A 16,708-nucleotide genomic window follows, 5' to 3' on the forward strand; every position below is an offset into this window, starting at 1 on the left:
AATGGAAATAGTCGGACAGGCCATCTGTTCCAGATTTCCGACTTTTAGAATAGAAAATCACATTTCAAGGTATGTGAACAGAATAATCGTCTTTGTGCTATGTAATCGATATCTCATAACGCTGGATCTGTAATACGAAACGCAGAAGGGTCATTTCAGGAAGAATGATGGATATTCCACTAAGCTACTCCAAACAAATTCTCCGCATAAGTTTCGTATTTTCCGCGAATACGGTCAGATCCTTGCTTGTCAATAGACATTTCTACTTCATTTAAATATAACGGAATATTTTGATATATTCAACGCATTGAATATCAGTGGAGAAATGTACAATCCCTACCGTTGGATTGGTAGTGACCTTGAGAGATTACGAGCTACATAAACCATCACTCCATTGAATATTACTCGTACAGAATAGCCTAATTATACCTTCTAATCCACTGTCGTTGATATTTATCCTAACTTCCGTCTTGACTGACTCGTTTATTACAGTTCCTTTAACCGCGTCTCGGCGAGTAATTGAATGGTTATGTTTTACAATACTACAACCATGCACGTAATTAAACGACATATACGAGATATTTGTTGTCTAATTACCTTGGATTATTACTGATTAGCTGAGCGTTGTGGGTTCTTTCTGATATGGTTGTCTTGTCAGTTATCATTGATTAAACATACACCACACGTATATTTAGTCGTTACTTAAATTATCAATAGAGGTAACTTGAATATGTCGCTAATCGAGTATAGGCTGTAAACAATAGGTAAACACACAGTCAGATTCACTGTTGCCTGTACCATAACTATGTAACTATAATTCAACCGACGCTGGCTTCGCGTTTTACGGTACAGATTGTGCTGTATATTTTGTCGACATTCCTGTAATTTTGACTATTATAGAGATTATGCATGTCTGGTAATTTCAAATTGTATATTTAAAGCCTAACTACCATGGTCATGAAAAAAACCATTGAAAACGAAGTGATAAATACAATTAAAAAAAAATTGGTGTTAAAAATAGAATCGATACGATTGTTTTTATAATAGGTGAAGTAAATCGCATCATTCTGCACGGGGAAATATATGATGGCATCGTGTGGATACGACGCCTACAACAGGGGACAGCTTAACGTAGCTTAGAAACCCGTCGTTATGGCATTCTTTTAGAAAGCGAAATCTGCCCACTATGATCGACTTGCTGATCAGTACAGCAATTGCTACCATATTGTGATACGATTGTACGAGTATTAATTTGTTTATTTCAATTGAAGTAGGCATGCTGGTCACAAGTCACGTGATTAGAATTGACAGTATACCGAGCTGTGCCATATATAATGTAATACACTGCGAATACAGTTTAATGATTACTGTATGAATTTTTATGCAGTGCCTAATAAACTATATTTATATTAATTATTAAACATACGGTGTTTGCAATTCACCACTGTACGTAAACGTCGTAAAAATGAATTAAGCATATACGAAACGGTATTTCTCGCGTAACTACGTAACCGCACGTGTGTTTTTAGTACTTCATTTTGACGCAATAAAAAATTTGTTAGGCAATAACACTGTATCGCCCACGGTGACAATAACCCACAAGCAAATGCGTATACTGAATATTTTACGATGATGGGAAATATGGGTCAGAGAAAGCAGCGTGTGCTTGGCAAATAACCGTAGATTTGTTTGTTTATAATTGTCCCCACTACATAGTATTGCATAGTATTAGAGTTCTGAGAGTGTGAGCTATGAATCAACAAATCCAGATGCCCTAACGGTTACAACGCTCGAAAACACGCGTCATACATATTATATTACCCGCTCGGAGATCGCCCGGAACTTAAAACTGAGCGTCTGGAATTATAAATCACTAAGTAAAAAAAAAAAAAAAAAAAAAAAAAGAGTATTTTATTGTCGATGAAAATGTGTCTATGTTAATAGTTATAAAAAAAATGTAATTTTATCCCATTAGTAGACGAAACTAAGAATGTTTTACAAGAATCTAGTAAAATTATTCCACCAGTTTCAAAAAGTAAAACTATGACTTGTTTTATGAGCATAGCACTCACCGAGCGCAAAAGAAACTGATATTTTAGAAACATCTGTGAATAAGATCGACCTTGTGAATGAATGGAGCATGACAAACCATCCTTTTAGTGATAATGAAGTGTACCAGAAATGCATTGGTATGATATTGAAACTACGCACATCTGGAGAGTATAGAAGCTTTCAGACGCGAGAAAACAGTAAAGAATCCACACAAAATGCATGTCCTAACTAATAGGGTCCGCGAATTAAACAGAAAAAGAACGAGCATTGAGAGCTGAAAGAATACTAAGCCGTGGATGGGCTTTCATCGCTAATCACTAATGGGTCGCTTAGGAAATGGAAAACATGTTGTTTAATACGATATATGTCAGCTCAAACGTAACTTAAGAATACATCTGCAGTGACCTTTGTGCGAATCGATTTATATTGTGCGGCATTTACTACATTATCACCGCGCCTGTCGTGATAACATCTACGTTATTAGAAAGTGGTATTGGATTTTTGAAGTATCTGATCTTAGTAATGAATAACGCCAAAATATTTGGCGCAATGGATTGGACTTGACAATTTATGCAGATTGTGTTATTGAGGAATCCTTGAACGTGGGTGATTGGTTTAGGTAAAGAAGAAAAACACAACTAGCACATATATGTGAATAAACATAAACTCAAACCAGTGCACTGAATGAAAATATTATTTTGTCCATGGTTTTAAACTTTCCAACAAGTGATAAGCTGTTTGAGCAAAATCATTAACGACATTAGGCAATTAACAATTTTGCAAATCTAATGAAACATTTGTTTTTTAAAATGTTTTGCTAATTGGGCTATATAAACCCTATACACATAGTAACAGTTGTAGGTATTCAAATCGGGTTATATAAATACAACCACGCTATTGGGAATTAAAATTTGAAACATTGACATTGTATTTCATTCAATTAATTTAAAATAATAGAAAATTATTCTTAATACACAATCTTCGCAAGAACTTCGCAAATATTTGACATCTGTATTCAATAAAAGAATTATTATAATAGAAGTTTTTTCCAAGGCATGGTCAGCTTTTTTCGAACTATGTTGGGAACATCCTTGACATCCCTTTTATTTGCATTGCATATTTTAGTGATTAATTTCTATGTATTTCATACGATATTGTCGGATATTGTACAGTGGTGTTGTCACGGGAATTTAAAGTGGCAACGATGTAACATCGTGAATGAATGGATGTTTTGTAATAACAATTTTTGACATCATGTTCTTTTACATTCAAATGCAGTTAGATCTTATATATTTATGTTTAACGTTATTACATTAATCTGAGGTCAGAAAATACGACCAACAATAGTAATCCGAACCGCCCTAGGCTAGAATTTGTTCTACTGTATCGGTGGTTGTAATATAACAGTCACATTAAATAAAGCGGTGAATCGACGCTCATAATACCAGCTCCAGAGATCCCTTTGATCTCATAGCGTCATTAGCTGAATAAGTTTATTTATACTATAATATGTTGGCAATAAACCTCAACCAGGTGAAATCCGTGATTTCTACGGAGATTAATGCTTCATAGTATTCCTGAGGTATAACATGTCGTAGGTTGCTATATAATGGTGATACCTATTCAGTGTCATAGAGAATATATGTCGTATTCCCAGGCCATGTGGTTAACGCAAAGTATAATTTTACAAACTAGAATATTAGCGATACCATAATGAATGCAATCATACTACATCATTTAAATGTTGCCTTGACAACACTCAGTGGCATGTAAGATGCCTGCAACAAGAATCGGACATGTCCATTGCCACAGTAACTAATGTCAACCTATGTATCGGCAATGTAGCTTATGTTATTAAGAACCATAATTGAGAAAATAGCATATTAATAACAACGATTGAATACTGTCATTTCTACTGAATTACAAATGAAATGAATTTACGAATTAAATCCTGCACATTTATCCGTATTCGATGGAATTCTATAAATTGACCTTGTCTTGCAGTTACAAATGTATTTTTGAAAACCGAATTATTGACGGTTACCACACTATGAAGCATTAGTGGCTTGTTTAGAAAGAGAGGGGGCTGCGCATTATATTTAAATATCAGGCAGAATACTGATGACGAATGTACTGAATCTGGCATACGGCAGTGTATTCCATTACGCTGGTAATTAATAATGACCTCATAATGGTGTATATTGTGTATAATGCATAGTAATATAAATAATACACTGAGAGTAAACGTACTTTCCTCGAATACAGTTACTGCACATAGTTAAAGACAAAAATCACCGAATTATAAATCAGAGTGAACGCTAATAATATATTTTTGAACAACAATGTTTTTCAGGAAACATGCGGCACAATCCACTCAGCACCTCCTCCTTAGGGAGAAAGAACTCATTGAGTTCGCTACAAACATGCCTAAAGCACGTCTGAAGATTCGTTTTATTCAATTTTAACGCAGAATGACACATCAATCATAGGGTGTAATAGGTTCGGTGTAACAGCTTTGAAGAAATTGATTGCGCGTACAGGACGAAACACGAACGTCTTTCAAAATGTGTCTTATATAAACACCATTTGTTACAAAAGTAAAGAAATGTACGCAACTTTCTCGCTTAGGCTGCGTATTTGGCCCCAATTAAGAAAAAAATAATAACAGCTTATGCAAACACAAATAACGTGTTCGCCTTCCAGCGTTTCACCGCATGTCTGCTGTGTTTCCCCTTGAAAGGAATTTAAACGTCAAATAGATTGGATCCACGCTGTGGCGAGAATTTAAGCTGAGAGCGAAGTAAACATACACAGCACAGCACAGTGACAACTGCGTTTAATAACCGCATTGTCGCATATTTAACAGCAAATTACGCAATCTCATTGCATTTGTGAACCATCTGTTTAATTAGTTAGCTAGTTTTGTAATAATTGTGAATTGAAATACCAGTAATATTTTACAGGATATAATGCTATCCATGGTTTTATCAATAAATGGCTAATATTAATTTCCGTGTCAGAAGTAATAAGTTCATTACGTAACTATGGATAATGGCATGGGTCCTCCAAAAATTAATAATATTTTTTACACGAGGCCCAGATAAGGGGACGTTGAAACGTATTATGTAATTCGAGAGCTTATATGATATTTATTTCTCAATTCGTTATGTGCTGCCAATACCTCAATGTCAGTAAAACATGGGCTTACCGCGGATTGCCTTCAATAAGAAAAAACACCCATGCTGGCCGTGGTAGTAAATTGCCTCAATTAAAATGCTGATCGCTGCTATAAGGATTTCGATAATTTAATGACATTGCTTTAGAGCATCGTTTTAAATTAAGATCCGACTATGGCCTTTTCGAATATCCCGCATCGAAGACACGGGCGTCACCGATGCATAGCATAAGTGATTGTGAAATATACATGGCAATGTATCTTTTTTATAATGCGCAATAACGTTTTATAATTTAAATCTGAAACAATCTCAAATATTATTACCCAGCACTACTGAAAGTGTATCTCGTATAAGGAAGTGGATGAAAACGTATGCTATAATGATATGCATGTTGAAATAAGATGATTAAATGATATTCGATATGTGAAGAACACTTATTATAGAATTATATAATATATGCCGTTTATTTTCTGCACTTATATTATATAATTGTATTATATTCGATATGCAACGTTTTATGTTGCCGCAATTATTTCAGCGTTATATGCTGGTATATACTCGCCGCGGGTTAATTATAATTTGTGTTATAATGTTCATGGTTGCACTTCGATAGGCAAAAGGTATGTGTAATATATTACTTAATAATACATACTTTAGGGAAAGACGGACTTACTACTAGAAATTCAAATTGTACACTACTGAGCATGTGTGCAATGTGTTATTTGTGAAAATGTTCAATAAAATGTATTGAGACTCACTAAATTAAATGTAATTTATTACTGTGCCCGTAATGATTATAAAGTGGCGAGATATATGGTAGTTTGTCTGTCGTCGTGTTCGTCGGCGTGGTTAACACTTTTTTGTAGCCAGAATTACGCAACTAATCTTCCTCAACAATAAAATATTGTTAACCAATGTATAGTCTCGATACTCTTCACGTTTGGTATTATAGCTGGCTCATATATTGATGCAAATATTCTCTACTAGCTCAAGAGGATGGCGCGTTTGTAATTGAATGTAACGGATATCTCTTTGGGTGAAAACATTAAATCAACACAGATGTAATTGGTTGCAATTGGATACTGATAAAATTAGCTTACTTTCAAAGTTCAAATGAAGTAAAAAAACGTAATAAGCACCTCAATTTTTTACTTTACTTTGCTTGCATCATTAGTTGATAGATGCCCTTCCCACACTGTTGTTTTTCCCTTAAACCTTCGATTCTCGTGGTTGCAATATCTCAATTTTGACAATCATTTTTAATTTTCAAGATATATGTGAAAATCAATAGTGCAAAAGTGGAGACTATTGAACTGTTGATTATGAGAACTGGATGTCAGTTATATAAATATGTTGTTTTCCTTATGTAGCATGAATCATTTTCGACGCCAAAACTATGCAATTATATTTTCCCGTAAAGTAATGGCTTGTATATTTTTTCATTAATTTATTAAATAATCTATTACCGCATTTGCTTGCATGCAGGGAGAATCAAACTATATATATATGTACCTATATCTCTCGATAGGTATGTTCACACACACATTACATGTATGTACATTCATTTGATACTACAAAATAGTCATTTGATTATTCAAGATGGTCGAATAACAACCATTTTAAAATTGCTTTCACACTGTTTTAAAATATGAAATATAATTTTCAAGATATTCCCCCAAATTATAGCTGTTCTAGCATCACGCTGGAATGACACTCGCAACGACATTTATGTTTCAGATACTGTGGATGAAATAAAAATAATATTCGAAACACCGAAACATGATAAATATAAATACATAAGGGATTAAATGTCGTAGGGTGATACCAAGATTTGGTCTCGAATATGGCGTTAACGTTTATGGCAGCGAATGCGCGTTTGGCAACGTGACACGACTTCACTATGTTGATACTTTAATCAACATATTCCAGCATCATTTCTCTGACTAAATGAAACAAGCGACATTTGTGTTACTGGCGGGCAAAGAGTAAAAAAAACACTCAAGAGCAGTGGTTTTTAGTGATATTTACGAAATATAAAGACAGCGCGAGTGTGTATAATTCTGATGCGCGTCACTTCACTGTTGACGACACCCCGATGAGGGCCGGACAGATCACGTCGTCCCATGTGGTACTTAATTATTTGTTTTGTTTTTTAATTGCCTTTTCCTGTTTGAAATGATTTCTCTCTCGTTGCGCATCAACAATATACACATTATTGTTTCTAGTTTTACTAAATCCCGCCTGTATATTGTTTTCTACATATTCTATTGTGTCGTACATGATACCTTATGCAGCTCCGCTGATGAAAATTGTAATATTGGATGCTTCAGATAACGTAGTAGTTAATTTCAGACAGACATATTATTATTATTAAATATCCCTCTATCTGACTTGAAAACTTTCATACATTCGTATGATGTAACGCTTGGCCAGTGTTAATTCGTAGTTATCCCTTCATCTTACTCGTTGAGAGAGTTGAATCGAATTATTGGTACTACGCTACGCTATTAACAGTGTTTCTAAGGCCATTAATGCCCACAGCAAATCCATTGAAATCGCTTTTCAATGCCATTTCCTTGTCGCTGTAAAGGCAGCTCGATCGCAATTTTCTTCTTGTTTGAACGGTTAAGTACATGCAACGGATGTCAACAGTGATTCCGCGAGCTGACAATGAAATTCTTTTACCCTCAAATGATTCAATCCAACGACTGATTGGAGTCGAACAGCGTTGCCATTGATCTTAATATAAGTAAGTTTGAAGTCATTTGAGACGGCGAGTGATAGCCGTCTAATGGAAAATCCATGATTTATAAAGTAGATGCTAGGTCCTTGGGGAGTCCAGTTTGAACTCGTTGACATCATGCACGAGAGTTTTGGAGTCTCTCCTTTCAAACGAATTCAAAGACGCCAAATTATAAGATACATAATCACCCAGCCTAGCGCAAAACACAACTGACACAGGAAATTGTATGTGTGAGGTTTATTGTTACATTAGCTGAACTCAACACCAATGTATTACAGTAACTCTATACTAGTGCAGCAATATTCACAGTTTGAAAGAACAAACAAAAAGTGGAAAATGGTCAATGTAATATATCCTTGACACAAATGGCCGTCGAAATCTCGCTGAGAACGAGAAAACTCGAGACTTGTTTTTGTCTCTCTCTTATTGTTGTCAACACATCTACCATTCCAAATATTATTATTTCATAGGTCACGGAGGAAACACGTCTCGTAACAATCTAGCTGTCACCGGGTTATTGACGGCCATTTACCGTCTATGGTAATTCGCATGTTTAGAAAGAATGCCCCAAGACGTAAAAAGAATCAACGTTATACACTTCTAACACGCTGATTCGCTTTGGTAGATTATCAAGACAACGTAGGCGCGTCATAGCTTATCGTCAGACAATTTTGCAAGAATACTTTAATGAATAGGATTTTGAAAAGTAAACCCACTTTAGTCACATTATTCTATTAGTTGCGTCATGTAATAACAAGCGGTGCATAACATATCCGTTAAACGAGTCCACGTACGCGGAAGTTGGGCTTAAACCGTATGCGCATCAGCTGCTTAAGCACTTACAAATGGATATTTTTATAGCAGTGGACTCAACAGTCACGATCCAATGCATCTGGATCAGCCCATTGCCTACCATTAACGTAATCACGTTGTCGTGGTCGAGCAGCTTCCTAGTTACATTTTTAAGTCACGAAAACACTTCAAAATACTTCATTGGATCCAAAGTGCCCAAATTAGTATTGCATAAACGAGAACACTGCGTCATATATTAGAAAGCTGAGATAGAAATCAAATCAGGGAATACGCATTTACTCCCAAACTGATACGAGTATAGACACTTATACTTTTGCAATATAACACATTTCATCTAACTGAAGTTTGCTTTACAACTGTTGCTAATGATTGCCTATGTACAATAACGCGTTTTCTCTGTGAGCTGAAACTAAAACAACTTTGATGTGAGAATAAGTGCTGTATCCATTAACGAAATTGACTGGGGCAATAGGGAAATTGAACGATTGAAGAAAACCTATGAATGTGACCTGAATATTTGTTTTGTTCCCCAATAAATCCTGATTGATTGCAAATGTGGTGATTGTTGACTAGGCCACATATACGGATATTTGAAAAAAAATGTTTGAGCGTGTGTTCCTGTCAAATGTAATGACAAGTAAATTGACGGGCGTTATGTTTTTATGACACCGCGGGGTATTGCGATAATCACAGTCTTATTTGCATTCTCATATTCGCCAATTATAATAAGCTGTGACTCGCTGTTCAAATGAATCCCTACTGGTGCATGCTGTTTCCTGGACAATTTTCGCTTCTCCTTGATTCACATAGATATGTCAGAGCAGTACTTGTGTAGTTATGTTAGCTTGTCAAATCAGGATCGATGAAGAACATCGTTGGACCGCCACTACATGATGTATTTAATCACAGACGTGAACCAAACTACTTAAAGTATATGATGAACGGCCAATGCACGTTGCACACGTACATCTACTCGTTCAATCGTCATGTTTAAACTTACGTTTTTGAACGAATGTTTGCGTGTTTTTCTGCTATGGCAAAAGCAATTTCCCACACAAGATAGATGACATATAAAAGGTGAATCTCAGGGGAGTGGATACAGAGATTACACGAGTACAGACTAATGATCCAGTAAACTTAAAATTAGACATGTCTGCTAGAAAGCATGAGTTGCTCTCTTGTTATATATTGATACTGAGCGATAAGATCTGAGTTTACTTTGTTATGAAGCAATTTGAGGTATGCATATACGTGCTTTTACCAATATCAACGCTTCACAAACGGGTTACATGCTATTCTGCTGGACATGTTGCGAATTACATCAACTCGTCCATGAGAGTCACATGCGAAACGCGCCCATAATTCCACATGCTCGACTAGATGCAGCTTCCAGTACCTTGCAAAGTGGTCTTAGTTGTTATTTTGTCAAGCAGTTACGTCCATTAGCACGTCATGGTCTCTTGCACCAGACACTGGAGTCTGTGTTAATTGAATAGAATATTGAAACTAAGGTATTCTGATGGCTTTGTATACTATCTACAAAATCGATTAACTGACAATACAGGGCTTAGCAATTTAGTTGTCTCCAGACATCTTTCGCATACACATATAAGTGGTCAGTAAATATAGCAACTGTGTTTGAACGAATGAAAAGTAGTGAAACATTACCATAGTAAATATATCTCACATACAGTAGAGATGTACTCTTATGTACAACTTTGTCTACCTGCAATACACTTCTATGTCGATAGTAAATGCAAAATAGATAAAATAAGGCAGATTAACGCATACATGTTTTTGACGGATTCAAAACACCGACCTGTGTGCAGTGCGCTATTGTATTGTATCGAACACCCATCTCCTCTGGTAGTGAAAGCGGACATCATTGGCAATTCAACTTAGTCACATTGTGAAGCAAGTTGAGAATAATCCTGTTTGAGATAAATTGTGTGTTATAATTCTCATTTACATTTATTTGCTGGTACAAAGGCAATGCGTAACATAGCTGCTGTTATAATACATGCATGTCGGATGATCTCAGCGACATGCATAATGAGATGATTCATGGTTTATGTAGAAAGTAGCGTACAGCTATGCATCATAATAATGTACTAAGTTTATTTAGAACTTATTGTGCCATTTGAATTGTGCCTGCTTTTTATATATCTTAAATTACGATTATAATGACTGTGTGTGATTGGAGTACACATTTTAACAAGCAGTGTATGTTCATGTCGTTAAGTTTCATTGAATAATTACACTACGAAATGTGTCGAACAGTGGTGTCGAATCTTTGTATTTGTTTTTCTGTTGTCACAAACTTGTAATATATATTCGAAGACTTTGACAGAGACCCAATCTAACTCCTGCACCCACATCATAGAGCAATTGGCGTTGAACGGTTGCACATTTTGGAATATAAACTTCATTATTACGTCGCTTCCACACATTATCTATTTGTGAATATTTCCGCAGCTAGTCAAAGATCGTCCGCGAATTATTTAAGCATTCATTAGAAAATGTACTTTAGGGTCTGTTGCTGAAGCATTGTGAGTGCATTAATAATGAACTGTGTATTAAGCATGCTGTCATCATGGCAATATTAACATGGGACTGTAGAATAACTGTTTAACGCAGTTAGACACACCAACTCGTGGGAAACGTGTTTCTAATATAATCCTATATCCCGTGAGAGACTGAGTGTGTATCCACTGTAAATCAGTTTATCTCTAACATCTTAGAGACATGTCGAGGCCCATGGAGACAGCTGATGCCACCACGGTTAATTGTTAGCGGCAACCAGAAAGATATGTACAGGTAACATATTTTCTGGGTTTGTATGATTCTTGGTCGTAAATATCATTTACTTGCAAAGTACTGGGACTTCACTAGTTAATCCTAGGTCATAAAAACTGTATAGCTAAACGTGAAAGTATGAGCTGAAAATCACACATATATAAATATGCCATATGTTAGTGTAATAAAGTAGTGTAATATTGTTGTATACCTCCATACTACATGTATGTAATACAGCTCACGGTAATCGGATTGGTTCCTGCAAGCAGATTGACCTTTTGACCTAATGGCCTTCTATCACGAAATACACCAACATCTCAATACGTTGGTGGTTTTACACATTATATCTTGAAGTTAGGAATAGTATTATTTTTAGTTATGTCATAAAACGTGTGTGATATAAATCCACATTATCTGAGACATCATATTAAACTCCCCCAACCTCAACTTCTCCGCGCACAACAGTTTGTTTTACCTATGTCTAGTGGGGATTTTTTACGGATTGTGACAAGTTTACGCTTTGAATTAACTCATAAGTTAAGTAAGTGATTAGTCAGTGTAAGTTAGTAATTAATGCATTTCCAAAACCGCAATTACAATGATCGCAATGGGGTAAACTAACTAATCGGTGTGAATGGCTGTCGTTTATGCAAATGAGCCCGGACACTCTACAATGTTTCTGATACGCGCTCACGATTAAGAACATAAACGAAACATGATATAAACAGGATATCAAATTCCTAAGAAAATCAATTTACTTGTATTTAATGATTACAATTGTTTTCCGAAATCGAAATTATACAACCATATGAACTTGAAACACGAAAGTGGAACAAATGTGCCTCGCCATTATAAATAGACGTACGGCAGTCTGATATTATAGAGATATGTTCTAATAACACCGAACAGTCACACTAAACAACCAATGTTAGACTTTGATAATGTTTATTTCAAAACACAAATAATATTGATATTGGCTGTAGTTATATGCTATAAAACAGTGTGTATGGAAAATGTGCATTTGTCGTTAATTGAGGTAGAAAATGTTTTCTAAAAATATAATACATTAACACTAACTTTTAATGCATAGAGTAGATAATATTTGCTTGTTCCAATAAACACAAACACTATAGCTCATTTTGTGTTGTCCGTCGTTGTTGTTGTTGTTGTTGATTTATATAGTACTGAAGTATAAACATTCGTACAATCGTCACATGTTTGATGTTTAATGATGTTATTCGTTTTACTATTTGCGAACAAAACATTAAGTACTACTACTGTGATATTGGCAAGTAATTCTACAATACATGAATTACTGTAGTTTCATTATTAAATTGAAATGATTACCCTAATTTCAAATGTTTTCTTTCATACAAAACAGAAAACAAATGATGTTTTGGCACAAACAAGTTTCCTTCAAATCAAATCGCAATATCAAAAATCTCAATTGTATATGTTCGTTGCATATGAACATTATCCTAAACATTAACACCTTACTCCTCAGAAAGAAAATCGCGTGTATTGGCATAGTTTCCTTCTATCCATGGCACGGCGATTTCAACTAAAATAAGAACAATTGGGTCAACCTTGCCCGGGTGAAAATGTAAAGTTTTAAGGTAGATATTGAATAATATTTGGTTATCCTTGCCCCAAGTAACAATTCAAAGTAGCTAGACGTTTAAAAAAATGGCTCTTCTTCTGAAGCATATTAGAAAAAAAATGTATAAACGTGTAAACACACACAACAGCCACAACTTGGAGTCGCTAAATATTCCACAGAAGAACGTGTATGCACTAGATAACACGAAATGAGTTGAACAGTTTGTGGATTTTTAGTTCTACTGCGAAAAACGATTTTTTCTTCGACGCAGAGATTGTTGTCGCCATTGGCAACACATACGCAAGAAATGGACATATGCTGGAACTGGAACCGAATACAAACGATTTTGTTGTTAAGTATGTCGTAGGAGTTCAGCAACTGATCTTCCAGTTGACGTACTGACCAATTAGTCTTGAATGTCCCACACATATTACGTGAAATGCAACAACATTTCTGGTAATACAACTGAATTCATTATTGACAACATCTCCATTGGGTCCAAATGTACAATTATCATCTGTAATAAAACATCTGAATCGAATACTCAGGATAGGAACCGTATTCTCCGGGTCTCCCTTTTCCTCAGTAATGTATCATACCGTTCTGTGAAATGTAAAAATGTTTGTGAATTATATTTTAATCCCAGCGTTCATTATGGTATGTAAGTGCTCGTTTAGTATGTTTTTCATTACCATGGGAACCCGTAGAACTAATACAATCCGGTATCGGAATTGACATAACTTTGCGGCCATTGCTTCTATCTTGAGAAACAATACGAGAATAGTTCTGGTTCTGAAAATCTGTATCAAGACTACAAATACATACCGTATTACAACGAGATAAAGTTATTCACAAACTTGGTGAATCGCAAATAATCGTCACGACAGCTCGACCTGATACTCTACCCATCATAAAATGTATTTTATATTACATTTCTTTAAAAAATTAGTTAACAAATTAAATCCTCTTGATAAAACATCAATAAACATGCATGAATCGGACTAAAGCAGCTGGCCATTACGTCTCCTCGATTCAGTATATCATTTAATATGAAACAATTACCATTCGAAACAAATTCAACTTGACGCACTAAACTAAGGGCTGGAGGATCCAAAACTGCTCTATTAGAAAATGCTGTATTGCCATTCAATCAATATGCGGGATAGAATTATGCAGTGATCCATAGAAAATAAATATATGTATTTGTCCAGGGCGAAACAAAATATCTCACAGTCTTCTAAGCGTATCAGAAGTGTCCTGAAAATATTATTCGTGGATTTGTAGGTGCGCTGTATGTTTGATATACTAAATTGAACTTTTGACCCACGTAAGTAATATTTGCAGGTACCATGTCTTGTAATTAAGGTAGATGGTATTTTTTAATCGTTGTCCAAGGCAAATATATAAAATAGACGTTTCGAGTAATAGCTCTTCATCGTTAATCCTTTATATTCAACATAGAGCAGATTGAAAACCATGCACTAATTAAACTCTATTTTTGATTGGTCAGATCTTTGTGTTGTCGATGACGTTCGACATGACGGGAATAAATATGAAATCCACTTTGTTTTAAAATCTATTTTATTTATAGTAACCACAATACATTGCGAACTCTTAAAAGGGGGCTTCATTCGACCTGTTTTTTTTTCACGTGATTGTGGAGATATTTGACCGACAAACCTTTTAGTTCACTTTCTTCACCTTTTAAATCAAAATGTCGATCAAGTATGATTGACGAAAATTACTTCCGAGTAGCGTACCTCATTGAAATAAGAATCCTGTAACAGAATTCTCAAATTGAGATAAATCTAGCAACCATGAGTCATCCAAATCAACAAAAACGTGTTCTGTCATCCTAATCGCAACGATACAGAATGTTACATCTCTCTAGATTCAGCTTGCGGTCTTGCTTAAAATCATTCGACATTACAGTCCTGCAGACACGATTAAATATTAAACAAAATTGTAATTTTTATTGAGCAAACCCTACGCTAATGAGCGCATATGAGCTTAGTATTGGAAATAATATGACTTGTTCACTCTCTAGAGTATGGCTGTTCTAAGGTTTCATAATATACATATTTTAATAATCTTCCGACTTATCTTTCTCGTTTTTGATATTATTTTAATAACAATTAACAATGAAATGTCATAATAATTCACGCATTAATCGGCGGTAGGTAGAACGTTAGACAAGCATAATGATTATATAACTATGTCCCCAAAGACTTCAGTGTACACGTGAATGCTTCACTCAGTGTCTGCCTCACTCGTCATGTGGCTATAATCGTGCATTGGTAATCCATTGGTACAACTTTTCTTATGCTGTTCGCGTTTTACAATCTGTTTGTGCGGTCGAAGTTTGAGCATTCGTCGTGTTTATTCTATGACTCGAATGTTACAATGTTTATTCTTTATGAATGCTTAAATCTTATGGACTTGCCTCATTAATAAGTCCTCGCAAATAAGTGTCTCTGTGACATATTTCACTTATTAAGTGTTAGTTAGTTATGTGTGGTATATAGTAGACAATATTTGATAATTCTTGTCTATTGTATATTAGCATCTAGACAAGTTACTATTTACGGCTGAAACATTATAGGGAATTCCGGGATTACTGTCACGGGTTTACTACCATGGGTATCACGGTTTGATTCGCCGAATTACTGAATCGAAATAAATCTAGATTTGAATATGCACATTGAATTTTCACAATAGAAAATAACTATTTAAGATGGAGATTGGGAAAAAACGAAGCAGATTCGTAGATCTGTGAGGTTTATTTAAATCTCTTTTCATTTCCTGTTATTTCTGATTGACATATCTTTTGTTTCTTTACACAATACAGCTATGTTACAACTACACTGTGCCTTGTGTGATATATATTGGAAACGACATATGACGATAAATTATGTAATACAACGCGAATTTCTTCTTTTGTTATCCTGTTTGCGAAATTTCCATGTCAACAGTTCGCCCGCGTGTCGTTAATAATTTGTTCTGCATGGGAACTTAGGTAGTATTTCATTAAATTATACTTCGATTCCTTATAATTAGTTTTGCGACTGTTTGCCGTTGTAATCATGTTTTGAAATTAAATATTTTCTACTCCGCGTGTTTTGCTTTTAGGAAATGTGGTCTATACGTTGTTATCACTACCCTTAAGTAGAGTTGATGTGACTACTAGCTCGACAGTGACGATTGAGGATTTGCATAATAGTATATTTCACTCATGTACTCAAAATAAGTGCACCAAGAGTTATTTTAATACATTTGATAACTTATTGAAACTAAAAAAAAACTATGGCCAAAAATGGAAATTCAGTTATATAAATAGCGTGTGTATAAATATGATTTGCTATTAATTACTATGCGCAATGTGTTTGACGTCTTGGAGGCAACGCTAATTGTAAAATATTCCCTGAGAGGTATTAAGTAGGTTGCCAAGTGTAAATTCATCATGGCGTTAATATGTAGCAAAACAAGTCTTGATAAAAAGTCTTCGCTAGTCTAAATGAAACACATCGT

The 16,708-nt window shown here is 35.1% G+C and overlaps 1 protein-coding gene across 3 annotated transcripts in view; it reads left to right on the forward strand.

Moving 5' to 3' along the window:
• LOC100367070 (neuronal acetylcholine receptor subunit alpha-10-like) overlaps positions 1–16,708 on the forward strand; it is a 65,400-nt gene that overhangs the window by 32,071 nt on the left and 16,621 nt on the right. The gene's annotated exons all lie outside the window — the stretch shown is intronic.

Source organism: Saccoglossus kowalevskii, chromosome 11, assembly GCF_978046115.1.
Source record: "Saccoglossus kowalevskii chromosome 11, keSacKowa6.1, whole genome shotgun sequence".
Lineage (NCBI taxonomy): Eukaryota > Metazoa > Hemichordata > Enteropneusta > Harrimaniidae > Saccoglossus > Saccoglossus kowalevskii.